Source organism: Amblyomma mixtum, chromosome 4 (genome assembly GCF_055824585.1).
Source record: "Amblyomma mixtum isolate Tamu chromosome 4, ASM5582458v1, whole genome shotgun sequence".
NCBI lineage: Eukaryota > Metazoa > Arthropoda > Arachnida > Ixodida > Ixodidae > Amblyomma > Amblyomma mixtum.
Genome location: NC_143015.1, coordinates 8667193 through 8682771, shown reverse-complemented (window position 1 = coordinate 8682771; position 15579 = coordinate 8667193). Strand labels below are relative to the sequence as shown.

At 44.3% G+C, this 15579-nt stretch overlaps 1 long non-coding RNA gene across 1 annotated transcript in view; it reads left to right on the top strand.

Annotated features, from left to right (window-relative positions):
* Nucleotides 1–15347, top strand: part of LOC149345635 (uncharacterized) — a 156916-nt gene extending 141569 nt beyond the window's left edge. Inside the window, exon 3 of the long non-coding RNA XR_016292021.1 lies at nucleotides 15284–15347. This is a non-coding gene — a long non-coding RNA (uncharacterized LOC149345635). The remainder of the gene's footprint in view (nucleotides 1–15283) is intronic.
* The last annotated feature ends 232 nt before the right edge of the window (nucleotides 15348–15579 follow it).

Genomic DNA, 15579 nt, shown 5'->3' with positions numbered 1-15579 from the left:
GTTGAACATGTTAGTAATGCACTTGCTGTACTCCCACTATCTCCTTGTAAACGATAAGGAACGCGTTACTGAGTCAGTCGTGCCAGCCAGACAGCAAAATACGAAGGAACGCGTCACAGAGGCAGTCGTGCCAGCCAGAGAGCACGAAGTAGCCGAAGGCGCCTGAACGGCTGACGACGCGAACGGCCATTTGCAAGCAAAGTGCGAACAGTGGGCGCATTTGTTTTTCAGTCCCGGACTGTCCGGGACTACTTGCGGACTCGAGTCCGGTATTTGTTTTTCTCGGGCAGCCCGAAAGCTCCGCCCACCTGCTTGCATCGCCATAGCAACGCGTTCGTTTTTAGCCTATGGCAGTCCGCGGGCTGCTTGGGGCTGCTGAGAAGGCAGCAGACGATAGCTGCGCGCCGCGCTGGCAGCCATATTAAGTTAGACTCCGTGTGCATTTTGAGTGCTCTTCGTGTTCCTGGAGGTCGATATCATGCGTTAAACCTTCACATGAGCTCCGTAGCTCCTCTCTGAGCCATCGCAAGACTTTTTGTTCTTGCATCTTCGTTTATTTTCTTGAAATCCACCGCACACGGACGCGCGTTCGGAGCTGCGAGCGCGTATTGTTTGCTCGTGTCGTCAAGAGGTTCTTGTTCGCTTGTTTTGCCACATGCTGTCTGTACGCTTACCTGAAAGCGTCGCAGGTGAACCACTCGTATACTGGAGCAGCTATAGAGCTTGTTGTCAACATTTTTGCGGAGGCTTTCGTCTATCCGCCTTTCCGCAACGAGTTGTGCTACTTTGTGCGAACTTCGCCGCAAGCAGTAGCGGCGAGCATACCTCCGAAGCTGAGTTCTGTAATGCACCTACGCTAAGCTGACAGTACAGTCTTTAAATCGACTCAGTATCATGATCGAGCGCACGGTGTTGCTTCGGCGTTGCTTCGGCGTCGTAGTGGCCGTGGCTTGCATCGTCTGCTAGCAGATGACAGCGTCCTTGTACGGTAACCGAGGGGGAGCCCGGCTCTGGCGCCGTGTTCGAAAGCAGCCTATGGCAAGTAGGTCATGTGACCATGACGCTTTTCCTGTCCGAGCGGAAGCCGAGACCTGCCAGCAAGTAGTCCGGGACTGGAAAAACAAATGGGGCCAGTGGCGTCTCAATGTTGTCATGACAACGCCGGATGTGACGTTGCAGACAATCAGCGCAACTAGCGGCCCAATGCGGCTACGTACGCTGAAATGGAAATACGCATCCGGGTCCGCACATGTACACTCTGGCCCCTCCGAGTGCGGAAGCCCTCTCCTTGTCCACGGTCTCAAGCGTGCAGAGGAGTTTTCACTTCGCAAGATTCCATTCATCGTTTCCTTCACCCTGGCCGTCAGCCGTGCGTGGCTTGTCTTCCAACAATTTTTCCTCTTCCCACCCGCAGCCCCTCTTCGGCCCAATATTGGAAATGTATCGAGAAAGGCCGGTCCTACACAGTACTGGAATAAACCTTCCATTTACAATACTGGGCCTAGTCCATCAAGTCGAAGCGCACATTTGTAATCTACTCTGGGTGTGCTTCGCTTTCACACCGACGGGAATTCGCCACCTCGATGCAGCGCTTCTTTCCCCGAACACTTCTGCATTTTAAGGCGAAAGCCTTTAATGTCTCATCGTTGTAAGCAGCAGTTGTCGACATAAATGTCACGCTTTTCGGTTGGTCGAAAAGGCCGTGACGTCACAGTGCGCGAATTTCAAACGGGGCCAATTGTACTTTGGCTAGTAACTATGCAACCAATTGAAGGGATCGTATAGTGATGCTCCAAGTAAGTGGGTCTGAGCTTAGTTAATTGCTTAATTTTACAAGTCGCCTAATTAACTTTTCTAGTCAGGCCATATAATATAAATAAATAAAACCGGGTAGGAAATTGCTCGAGCTCGGGAATCGAACCCGGTCTTCGGCGTGCGAGACGAGCATGCTATCCACTCCGCCATGCCAGCTTTTTTTTCTTTATTTTCGAGATTGACATGAAAACAATAAGACCACTTCAGCTGCACTTGAGCTGATACGGGTGAAGTTAAAATTTCTTAAGTATCACCAGATCATCTAGCAGTGTTACCCACTGGGGTGGGTCACGCTGCGCCTGGTAACATTCCCGCAGATAAACAGCACTTTCAACAAAGTTCTCACGTGTACTACGAGTGTTCATATCAGCATGCCTTACTTGTATTCGCGTTTTCCACAAGCTGTGGAGGCCAAGAAGCATTAATAAGTCATAGGGTACCTCTTTGCGATCAACTGGTAGAAATCTGATCCCATAAGGGTGCAGTGGTAGCTCTTTCTTGATGGTTCTCTGCAGGACATCCCAGAAAATTATGGCGTCCCAGCAGTCTAGAAAAACATGTTCAATTGTCTCCGGCTGCTTACATAACAGGCAATTTGTTGTCCATGGGACAAAGATTCCCTTTTCATGGAGCCAGGTTTTAACGGGTAGTGTATTAGAGTGCAATTTGAAAAAGAATGTTTTCGCTGTCGGCCGGACCGCCATCATTTTCACCCGTTTTAAAATATCCTGCCCTGGGCCTCCACGGTAAGGCGCACGATACAAAGGTTTGGTTTGGTTTGGTTTATGGGGTTTAACGTCCCAAAGCGACTGAGGCTATGAGAGACGCCGTAGTGAAGGGCTCCGGAAATTTCGACCACCTGGGGTTCTTTAACGTGCACTGACATCGCACAGTACAAAGGTGGCGGCAGCATAATATCAACCAGATCCTTATACAGCTTCTTTTTGGGAACGTTATACAGGTATTCTAGTGAAAAACGCACTTCCAACAACCTGAAGGAAAGGACAACCTCGCGCAAATATCCGTTTACAGCACCACACATGTTTTCACACGATGACACTATGATTCCAGGGAGCAGCCTTTGCAACCGCATTTGCATAACAGTTCTCAAAAATCTGTCATTTTGATCACGAAGAAAAATAAAGCGCGACACCACTTGACGCAAAAACAAATGAACCAGTCCAACGCCACCGCTTTTGACTGAAATAAACAAGTTTGATCGCCTGGTTTTCTCCCAGGTCGACGCCCAAATAAAAACTGCAAACACCCGTTGAATTTACTAATATTGCTGCGCGACGCACAGAGCACATTCATCACGTACCATATCTTAGAAATCAAGAAAACATTGCACACAAAAGCACGTGAAAAGTTTTTTTTTACTCCGCCATGCCAGCTCGATGGTTTGGAATGAACAAAGGCGCGTCTAGTTAATAGGGTGTCTTCGCTCACTCCCATCCTCCTCCCTTCCCTTCCGGCGAGGTATAGGTGTGCACCGAGATATGAGAGACAGATACATTTTCTTTCCTCAAAAACCAATTTACCGACGAGCGAGGCGTAGAACCGAATGGACAATGGCGTTCTATGGACTCCCTGGCAGCGTTGCAAGATGCTGTCGCGTTCCACTCTCAGAGGCGAAGCTTAACATCTTATCCACACATCAGTGACCACACTTTAGGTCAAAAAAGTGCCCCCCTGAATTTTGACGGGTGTCCCCCGAGATATGTGAGACAGTTACTGCATAATTTTCTTTCCTCAAATACAATTCTCATTTTCTTCATTACGGGCCATATTTGTCTTTCTTCTTTCACTCCCACTTCCTCCCTTCCTCTACGGTGCGGTTCAGGTGTCTACCGAGATGACAGAGAATTACTGCGCCATTTCCTTTCCTCAAAAAGCGTTGCGTTCAAAGGGCAAGGCATCGCGCCGAACGGGTGGTGGCGTTCTGTGGACTCCCTGGCAGCGCTACAACACGTTGTCGCGTTCCACTCCTAAAGGCGAAGCTTAAGCGTCATTAATTAGCAGTTAATTAGTGTTCAGACATTAATCAGTAATTAACCGTTAATTAGTGATTTGTCATCACTTAGTAATTAGTACTCAATTATATGTGACGCCACCAGTGCCACAGAAGCAGCGAAAGTGGTTCGGAAAACGCTTTCGCCTCTACGCACTTTAGACAGTCAAAGCGCCCCCTGAATTTTTTCTGATGCTTGGACGCAGGGACCCCATAACCGAACGTGTGTCAACTTCCCTACACCTCCAAATCTCTGTTCATTTATGTAGACATTATTCTTTCAAAAGGGCCTTTGGACCGGCCAGTTGGTGGATAATGCTCGGCTTTAGATACCATGCTAAAAAAACGAATGCACTAGCGCCTGTGCGGTGTCGCCCCTTCCTTCGTTTTAGCTATGTTTTCCTCATTGGCCAAGTCTCTCGTTAAACTCATGCAGCCATTCTTTTTCGTTTCCTGCTAGATTAACCCCCCCCCCCCCCACACACACACACGCGCACACAAATATACGTGTCATGTCTGGATGGTATTTGTTTTAAAGCCGAAGGAGCGACATGAGGTTCTCTTCGGAGAACAGCGGAAAGATCGGAGAGGAAAGGAACGATTCACGTTCCCCTTAGAAAGCCTGTCATGAACACAGCTTTTTTTTACCAAGCACCATGGAGCGCTGTGTAAACTCTACGTGTGAGGTGCTCTGGAGAAAGACGCACAATTTAGATCGGTAAAACGTGAAGTTACAACTTGCGTGGTGGCTGCGATCACACTTCGCACACAACACCCTTAAGTTACTCATTGACAGAGCACACCGTTCTGTTATCGATTTTAGAAACGCAGAAAGTTCCGTACTGGCTGGCGAGTGTCACATAATTTGTTATCTGGGAATCCGCACCTCAGTTCGGGCGACGAAGTGGCCTGAGCGCAAATTTGTACTCTTCATCCGGAACGGTAGAAATATACGGTTCCGTTCGGTATATAGTAAGTCGAGCAAAGTATTCATGTCTGCCTACTTACACTAAACGCAAAGAACTTCGAATTGTTGTTTGTTTTACTAAAGGAAGGAATCAGAAGGCAACTTTATCATTGAGTCCTTTTAAGTATACCAAGCGTCGACAACTCCTGTCTGCCTATGCGACCAGGAACTCTGCTGAGACGTACGCCCACTTGAAAATGCAAAATTGTTGCTCCAAATAACCTGAAGCAAGTTCCTCACTTTGAACTCCATCATTTGTTCTCTTTTTGCTCGTAGAACAGTGCATTCTATATGCGACCTCAGAGAGCACCAGATTCTCCGACTTGCAAGGGCATCCCATGCATATCTGGAACCAACATCAAGATTTCACTGCTGTTCATCGATATGGGATAGCTCACACATATATGCAAATCCTGTTACCTTTTCATCAGGGCATCAGATCCCCTCAACATGCAATAAAATGTCAATATTTTCAGCTGTGTTCATTCCAAATTCTAGATACTTCACAGAATTTTGTGAGGATTGTAATAAAAATGGACATTTTAACAAATAATGTCTGCATGGAGCTTACACGGGTTTCGTTTATTCTAAGACCCGGATAACTGTCCGGGAAAGGCCTAGGTCGCCGCAAACTCGATGGATAGTGCTTCGTAGCGCAGCTTACAAATGGCGCTCTAGCCCACATGAAGCCACGTGACCCTTAATCGGACTTAATTCCTCAAGCATCGTCGAACACATCGGTTACCCTACAAGTTAGCTGCGGCTTTCTGACGTCACGCCGGTCGAGGCGATCCTGTGTGCTTTAGTATGCCTGGCCAACATGTTCTGCGGCGACCGGCATGCTCAGCCACATCCGCCTCGCAGTTCATACTTCGTTCACACAAGGCGCCGTATTGGCCCCGTCCATTAAAATGCACACCACCAGTCCCACACTGTCAGGCTTTACCACGAACACTCTTCTTCCATGGTTCCTTTTCAACCAAAAATTGCTCCTATAGCAATCCTTTCGCCGCATGCTCCGCAGTGCATCGCCACGCCACTAGCCTCAGATATTCTATCTATGTCTTATCTTTGTATGCGCCAGAGTGTTGAGGCATATTAGCGCCGTCCAGCGCCGATGGGCATATCCAAGACTAAGTTGCATCTTGTGAAATCGGGGACCATATCCTGCAGACGTCGAAGCAGGCGTGACCAGACTTCTGCCAATGATGCGGCCACTGCGAAAGTTATTCGAGCTCCCGCGGTTGGTGTTCGTGCTTCGAAGTCGACCGAAACTGTGCTCACTGCAATGGAAGGAGCTCTAAAGTGCTGCAAGCGAGTGCGATGCCTTTCGCTATCCTTCTTGGTTTTTATTCGTTTTCGAAAAAAATAAAATTTCACTAAGGAAGTGCAAAAATGTGGGACAAAAATCCTAAAAATTAAAAAATTATAGGACACTGTTGATGAAAAATTCAAGGTAATCGTTCATTCTTCTTATGTTTAGCAAAATTTTTCTTTCAAAGTGTTTCCATCGATCTAATCGAACAGTTAAAACTTATGGGGAACGCTTTTGACGCAAAAAATTCTATTTGCATGTGCTGCCACATTAGACATTCAAAGTATTTCAATTGACATGTTATATTGCTGGGTTGATGGATTCAGTACGTGTTCACTTTGCATTCATCCTCAAAGTTACGACGATTGATTCATGTTATCAGTATTTCTTGAGCCCCAGGTTTTTGAGCGCTTCCTTGAAGATGTCAGCATTCTGCAGTCATGCTTCTCAAAGGTTGGGTTTCTGATATTACTTCAAGCGACTGTTTAAGGACCGTTGTAAGCTTTTGTCATAACAAGTGGAAAGGCACACTCTGAGCGGCTATTTCTCGCCTTTAAATGCCAAAAAAGAACACCCCTAAAGAAATCATAAAAGTAAACAAGGAATGTTTATTTAGCCCATCTTGCAACTTCTGCTGTGCTGTGTATATAGGAAATTAGAATACCCAAGAGCAAGCAATGCAATCTCGAATAAATGATACGTTCGAGGTCGTTTGAAAATCAAATCCAGTTTATAAATACTTTTAATGTGCAATAAAGCAAAACAATGCCAATGAATTACGAGAAAAGTCTTCATTGGGCATAACTTTGCGGTATCGGTCTGGGATATTACATGCTTGTGATTCAAATGTCCGAAGCAAAACATTTTCATACAACTGATCCGCGACCACATTTCTGTTCTTTTTTATATGCCACAAAATTACTGCACTCTCACGGCAGTTTTAAGACAGCTACTTCTATTTTGTTTGCAAATTTTCATCGTAGTTATGACATTTTACTCACTGTTTTCAGCAAACTGCATACCTACTAATTTTTGCTACAATTTTTTTTATTATTTTGCTGCTATTCCATATATCCAACATCAACCAACCTTTGTCTATAGTTAGCGAGGCTAGTTAGTCGAACTGCGTAGGCGGTCCATGGGTTGATTGGCATTGTAGAGTATGCAGCGTTTACGCCCCGAAGGTGTCTGCTGGTTAATGAGAACGCTGTATAGTACTTCTCCAGAAGAACTTTGACCACTTTGCGGTCCTTCACGAGCACGAAAATAGGATTGCCGATGGGTGGCTTAGTTCAGGATACATAGGAGATAGTTATGTTTGTCGCTCAATGAAAATATTCTCCGGTAGTTTTGAATAGTTTAAAATATTGCAAAATATTTCATGGAAATTTTTTTCTCTTTTTCCCGCTCTCTATGAATTTCCAGAATAGTATGCATTAATCTAAAATGAGGTCTGTTGAAACGCTCTTTAAGCACTATAGTTTTGTTTTATCCTGCTTTAGTTACCATATCTCCGCACATATTTAAATGTTATCAATACCAAACTATTTCTGATTCTAAGGAGAGATGCCAAGTGCGGTGAATGTTAACTTTTTTATCAAAGAAGTACATCAAAATCAGAAAGGAAAAGGCCGAGCACTGAACCAAAACGGAAATATATTTTTCCACATGATAGGAACGACATACGTAGGGGGGGAGGGGGGGGAGATCTGAGGTTATTGCTCTCTGAACATGATGGTTGACAGGAAGTAAGTTTAAAACACAACAATTTACAAGTGTTCTCTGGAAACATACCCGCTCGTGGTAATAACACGCACTTCAAGTCTGACTTCAAACTCGCAATAAACGAATGCCAACTTTCCATTTCAAGAAACTTAAAAAAACAAATGCTGATGAGACAGGCTCGTAGCTTGCATGCGCGATCGTCACAACACCGAGCAAAGTGGCCTTTCTTGCTTTTTAAAAAAAAATGTCCCATTGGGAATTCGTCCGGTATACATAGTTCCTATTGGCAATCATTCTTTTCCCCTGTGCATTGGCAGCTGCAGATAGGCTCAATTCAAAGGCAGGCATCCCGAGCAAAAAATAAAGTAAATTACTTAAAACACTGAAGAGGGCCACAATGTCGTCGTTTACTGAAATATAGCCTGCAATTAAAACAATTTTCCTGGCACCACCCGAGGAAAATAGTTCCTAATGTTTAAATAATTAGGAACTTGGGCTAATTATGCTTCAAAAATGGTGAAGGTAACCATCGGCTGCTCTTTTATTCCTGCTGCACATTATCAAAAAATATGCCTTGCCGAAATTCCCTGGTGTTTGCCCCAGTCTTCGTTCACTAAGTCGCACTTTGGAGCTTTTCACCTTTCCTGGAGACCCAGCAGTCTCGTCATCATTAAGGGCCATTGCAGTAGACATGTAGCTGGTCATAACCACTACCTAGCCACATGATATTATTTCAGCTTTAAAGTTACCTTTCGCAAAGAAAGAAAATGTCGATCTTTACACTCTTTTGCGCTTTGCTTCATTCTCCCCTAACCATAACGTCACCCACAGAGGCAGCGCAACTTCGTAATTGGAAGGTTCTGCGAAAACAAACCCAGAAATAAAAAGAAGCATTGAATACAATGTAAGATAAAATAAATTCAGGGTCATTACAAACAAACATTTCATCTTACTGTTCATTTACATCATTTATTTATTTATTTATTTATAGATACTGCGATCTTGTACAGATCATAGCAGGGTGGGACAAAACAAAATACAAGCATATAAACACACACAAATTCACAACATTTACAGGCACTTTTCAAACAGGAGTAAAGAATTTTGATTAACAGTCTCGCTATTAAGTTTGTTCCAATCAGTAATAGTCCTCGGAAAAAAAGAATATTTAAAGCAGTTATTTCGCGCGTTCAAAGGGGTGATTGTTAGTGCATGCCTTTGTCTCGTGTTATAACCTGAGGAGTAAGAAAAATAATTAGAGGTATCAACTTTATAATGTCCTTTTATAAGCTGGAAAAAAAACTTTAATCGACAAACACGATTGCGCTCAGTGACGGGGGGTAACCCACTTCGCCTCACGAGCTCACTTATAGATGCACGGCCATATGAGTTAAAAACAAATCTAGCCACTTTATGCTGTATTCGCTCTAATTTCTGAATTTTTGTTAACGTGAAAGGGTCCCAAATGATTACGGCATATTCTAGTAACGGACGGATGAGGGAATTGTACGCCAATAGACGAAAACTAGATGGGGATGACTTTAGGGAGCGCCTCAAGAAAAATAGTTTCCGCATTGAGTTTGCTACTACAGCGTCTATGTGTTTTGACCACGAAAGGTTGTTAGTTATCCATAGGCCCAAATATTTATACTCTGTCACTTCTAATAATGATATGCTGTTAGTACCGTACACAAAATGAAGAGGCATTTTCTTGTTTGTAATTTTCAAGAACACGGTTTTTTCAAAATTAATGCACATCTGCCATTTGTTGCACCACGCAACCACCTTCGCTAGGTCATTATTTAGACGCACCTGGTCGTCAACTGAAGACACCATTTGATACAGGACACAGTCATCCGCGTACAGCCTCACGCGAACTGAAAGATCTGCCACAATGTCATTAATAAACAACAGAAATAAGAGTGGTCCCAAAACAGATCCCTGGGGGACGCCAGACATAACCCGGACACTGCTAGAAGAAATATTGTTCAGAGTGACGAACTGACATCTGTTCGAGAGATAAGCTTTAATCCATGCAAGTATCCTGTCGTTTTTAATGTAATAACTTAATTTATGAATTAGTTTGTTATGTGACACCTTATCGAATGCTTTACGGAAATCCATGAATATTGCGTCTGTTTGTTTTCCCAGTTAATCGACTGAGCAAAGTCATGCACAGTTTCAACTAACTGTGTACTTGTGGAAAACCCACGCCTGAAGCCATGCTGAAAATCGGTAAGTACTTTGTGCTGTTCCAAGAAACCTAATATATGTTTATGAATTATATGTTCTAAAATTTTACATGACGTGGAAGTTAGAGATATGGATCGGTAATTCTCGATGTGTGCTTTTTTTCCGGTTTTGTGCAGAGGTTTAATCTCGGCTGTCCTCCAGTCATCCGGTAAAGATCCGTCATGTAAAGATCTGTTGAATATTACTGTCAAGTACTTGGCGCACCACTCCGCATAGCGCTTCAAAAAAGTGTTTGGTATGTTATCGGGACCTGCTAATTTTTTGACATCAAGGTTCAAAAGCAAATTACAAACACCAGTCTCTGAAATTACAACATCAGATATGGCAGGGAGTGCTGCAGAAAAGTTGGGCAGGCATCCATTATCCTCTGTGAATACTGACTGAAAAAATTTGTTGAACGCAGAACAAACAACAGCCTCATCACGCACACATTTGCCTTCTACTATGAATTCGTTCATGGAAGAAGATTTGGGCGTATTTTGGCGCCATCATCATCATCATCATAATCATCAGCCTGGCTACGCACACTGCAGAGTAAAGGCCTCTCCTGTGTATCTAAATTAACCCTCTTCTTTCTCAGCTGCGTCTACCGTGTCCCCGCAAACTTCTTAATCTCATCCGCCGACCTAACTTTCTGCCGCCCCCTGGCACGCTTGCTTTCTCTTGGAATCCACTCCGTTACCCTCAGCGACCAGTGGTTATCTTGCCTTCGCATTACATCCCAAGCCCTTTTCTTCCTCTTGATTTCGACTAGGATGTCATTAACCCACCTTTGTTTCCTCACGCACTCCGCCCGCATCTGGTCTCTTACGCCCTACAAGAAAAAGGATGAGGCTTGAACTATAACCAAGGAAGGGGCTGATTTTCGCGTGAGGTGGGTGCTACCTGACCAAATCGCCTTTAATAAATGACAGTGCAGAACACTGCGAGGTGTATAAGGAGCCTCGATCTATAACCTTGTCAGATCTCGAGGAAGCATATCGCACTACAGAACCATCAGTCATCGTAAGAAGTTTCTGCAGCCAGGCTGAAGAAAAGAAAAATGTAAAGCTGCAAGTTATGTCTATATGGGCTGCACAGAGTCCATGGAATTTCTTGTGAAACAGCGCAACGGCACAAGGCCAGAGGAGAAGAAGGTACAATACACATGTCATGTCAATTCATGTCTGACCAACGTGCCCATCAGTTATTGTTGCACAGTTTCGTTTCTTGTATAATGGGCTCTATTTTCTCGTCAGCGCTGTGTATCGTCCTTTCTTGTCCTCTGGCCTTGTGCCGTTGCGCTGTTTCACAAGAAATTCATGTCTGACCAACGTGCCCATCAGTTATTGTTTTAGAGAGTCCACAGTCCACCACAACAAAAATGATCACACTGCGTTTCGAAGGAGCTTCGGAAAACGAGACAAACACTCCAATGCTACTCCCTGTGTATTTAGATGAGGTGTGCGGGTCGCTGGGTGGGAAGAATTAGAGAGAGGCTGTCCAAAATATCCGTGCTCCAAGAACTGACCAAATTCTGAACAGTGTGCACGGTGCATCTCACAATAGAAGTTGCATATATAAGATGTGCTAAGCGAAGGCAACTCAGTGGATAAAGTGATATTCGGGGCAGGGCTGCGAAATAACACGAAGGCTGACACTCGGACGGTGCGCCTTTGTCTTGTAATCACTGATGATGATGAAATAGCTGTTTTCCCTCATTCCTGCAGGAAAGTTATGCATTGAGCGTACATCAGCAGTTCTCACAGGAACGAAACGTGGGCGCTAATGTAAATACAAAAGGTAAGGAAACACATAACGAAATCATGGAGGATATATGCCAATAAAAGTAAGATGAGCAGACATTCATGATAGGCATTGCAGTTTCCATTTTTGGCTTAAGGGAATTGGGATGAGTTCTTGAAGAATGTGATCTTTAGACGGTGATTTATCGGGTTCCAAGCTTTCAAAGAAGCATTGGTTGTCAAGCAGTCAGCCGTGGACACGGGACATTATTGAACAAAGAGGAGCTCCGGGCTTCAGCATTTGGTCTTCTCTGTACTTCATCTTGCTCGTTTGCCTTACTGAGTGTAAAGGCGGCATTTTTGGATTTCTTGATCATAGGTGCTGATAGGGGCCCAGGAAAGTTTTCGGAACACGAAAATACAACAAAGCCTAACTACTCGGCAGCCTAAGCATGCAGCCATGAACTGAATGGTGTGCTTTGTAGTTCACAGCACTACCTCCACAAAGCACCCCTCAGTGCCAGGTTTTTCTTCTAGTCAGCAAAGAAATTGACGTTTTTTTTCAGTGTTCTGAAAACATTTGCGAACACCTCTACGAATGGTGTCGATATATTAATGGCCTGATTTGAAAGTTCCAAACCAAACTTCTTTTTCAGGGGCCACGATTCCTTGTCCACTGGAGGCAGTGATGTTCAGAATTGAGCTCTGACCAAAACGCAGTCAAGACAAAAGAAAAATACAGCACAGAAAGCGACGGAATCTCAAAGCGCTATGCATTCATTGTTTGCTTTATTTCTCACCGACTCTGGTATATTTTTTTTATTTGTATAGCGAATCAACATCCGATCCTTATCTCCTATAAACTGACATCATCCATCAATCTCCCTTGAAACACATGGCAGTGGAATGACGGGCCGTTCAAGCGAAGCCAAGTTAATTTGCAAAGAATGACATCGTAGCTTGGACCATCAAAACGAGCTGTCAATCAAAACAGCCTCATTACACCTCCCATTTCCCTCTGACCAGCTGTTTCGAATATGTTGGACGAACCTCAACGTGATTCACACTGTCAAATCACTGCCTCTTTTGAGGTTGTTTCTTCATTACTACAGTGATACAGCGCATGTTTTTTTGAATAAAAGACCCGCTCTACAGAGCGAGGAGGCCAGTGCACGCCTCTGGTCAGGAGCCATTCCCCGCCGTCTGAACTGCCTCTGGGTGAGTCGCGTTCGTCTGCATATCTTTTGCATTTTCTTCTTTTAAAAATTTAGTTTCCCGCCTTCTCATTTATGGAACATTCACATGCTTAGAAGTACCATTGAGAGTAGACTAGTAGAGCAGAGTAGAGTAGTATGAGTGCATCTGTTAGCCAAGTTTCTAAGGTGGCAGAATATCCACCTCCTAGGGTGCTTCCTGCTTGTTCGGCGTACGAAGATGTGTCAGATGAGCTTATCAGGGGATTTTGTAAAAAAACACAACCACAATTCAGGGGTTTCTTGCTCGAAAGAGAAGCATTTATTTTGTGAAGTCTATAAGCATTACACACTTTGCGTGAAAACTCCAGTACTGTATTATTCTCCCACCTTCGGGAAGAAACGCTGCCAAGAAGCTCTCAAAACACAGCGGGCGATAACATAGCAAAGCACCACGGGCACGATAAATCTCAATAATAAACGCACATCTTTTTGAATTTCATGTTTCTATGTCGAAATAAGGACTGCTCCGTTCGCGCCTCTTGCTGGCGAAGACGAGGGTGGTGTACCTCATAGCTAAAGTAATTTTCATCGGTCCAAAGTAACACCGAGACAAATGTCCTGCTCTGAATTGTTTTTATTCTATTTGAAATCTAAATACTGTGGTCTTTATCTTTTAAGCGTACAGGCCCAATAGAGAATGGTCGGTATTATTATAAAAAAACTCAGTCTCATCACAGTCTTGAGCGTGATTTCAATGTTCAGGGAACATTCCTCTGTTCTCAGAGGCCTTAAAGTTAGAAGAAAAGAAGAGCATTGGTTATCCCAGCAGTTTATGCCAGGGACAACTTCGGCAAACGCTCCTTTCTTATTTTGTTTGCAGGGCTCGAAAACCATGGTCCGCCTTTCAGGATTCATAATTCTGGTGGCTCTGCTTATGGGTACGTATGCTGGACATCTTTCAGCGTTAAATATTTTCGAAATAAAAAACGACCAGTCACATGTTATGCAACTAAGTCCGTCACAAATCAGTGCTCGCTGCAGGTGTCGCAATGCACGTTCACTACCATTGCATAACCATAAGAACCGACCCAACAACGCCTATAGGGCAAAATGTTTACCCCGTTCGGAGAGAAACTGCCTCTATACTCGCCGAACAGTTAAAGTATAAGGCAGAAAAAATCGGTTCGTTCGTAGAACTGTTAATAACTACGATATTCTTGCCGCGTCAACCAGTGTAAGACCCCTACGAGGAAAGCAATGGCAGATTTAATGGCTGTAGTGAAATATAACGGTATTCGTCTCGAGCCAGGTGATAAAGACTAGAAGTAGTCCCGAGCTTAACTTGGGCGCCCAACTCGGCAGCTCCTCGGTATTGTCGCCATTTGTGGCGGGCGCCGCGTATGCTGCGTGAGACGGGTGCTGCTACTACCTTCTCCAGAAGTAGTAAGCCGAGCAGCGTCACCCTAACACAGAGTCACCCTAACAAGCAGAAGCGGAGACAAGAACATCTGCTATCCGTGTAAAATAAAAGATTGCAAGTCTAAAAGCAAGACGAGGCTTAGAAATCGGCAGCCGAGTGGTGCATACGCATATAGGATTCGATCTGCTACGTATTCTTGCGCACCCTTCTTTAGAATGCCCTATGTATCTTCCTATTGAGTTTCATATTCTGTGAAAGCCTCGTCGCACGTCAGTACATATACTGTGGCCAACACAGCCAGTATGCTTGAAGTTCATATGCAGCGAAGCACGTTTGCCCGCTATAAAAATTAGAGTTGTTCCGAACATTCGATGGGAGCGGGGCTGGTCACTGGGCCATTTAAATACACTACAGTGGCCACGGAAGTTTAAAATAAGGTAGTGGCCACATACCCAATCTACATATTCAGCTGGAGAGCAAGGGTATTTTCTAGTTGGACGCGCTTGTGTGAGTTCAAATCACAAGCAGAAATTCGGCTTTTTTTTTCAATGGCAACAAAGCAAATGCTGATTCGTTGGTAATACCTCATTATTAAGAAATGGGTTGCAGAAGTCTGTCCTTTTCTGAAATAAAAGAAATAATGGGAGAAGTGGCAGTGAGAACTATCAGGTAGGGCCATCATCGCTGCTCGCTAATATGCTGCCTCTTTCCACTGATAGATTTCAAACTGGGGTGAAGGCCCTCGAATGACGTAATTTCTGCATTTTCCTAGCTAAGGGACATCTGGTTTATACGGTCCAGGTTTTGACGAATGGAAGTATCAAGAACTCAAGGTGGCTTTTTGAATGTATTTTCAGCGGTCTTCCTGCAAACAGCTCAAGCAGAAGAGGGCCGTATTTACTGGGGTCCACCTCCTGGAAGAGCAGGAAATTTGGAAGAGGACCGTGTTTACTGGGGTCACCGTCCGGAAAGAGCGGAAAGTTTGGAAGAGGACCGTATTGTCTGGGGTCCACCTCCGTCGGATTCAACCTAAGGAAGGAACTGAATGGAAGCTATTAAACAAGATTGGCTCATTCTGCCTGAAGGATTGTACACGCTTGAAGTTCTGTTGGAAATGATAAAGGTAGAAAGAAACGCTAAGGAATACAAGGAA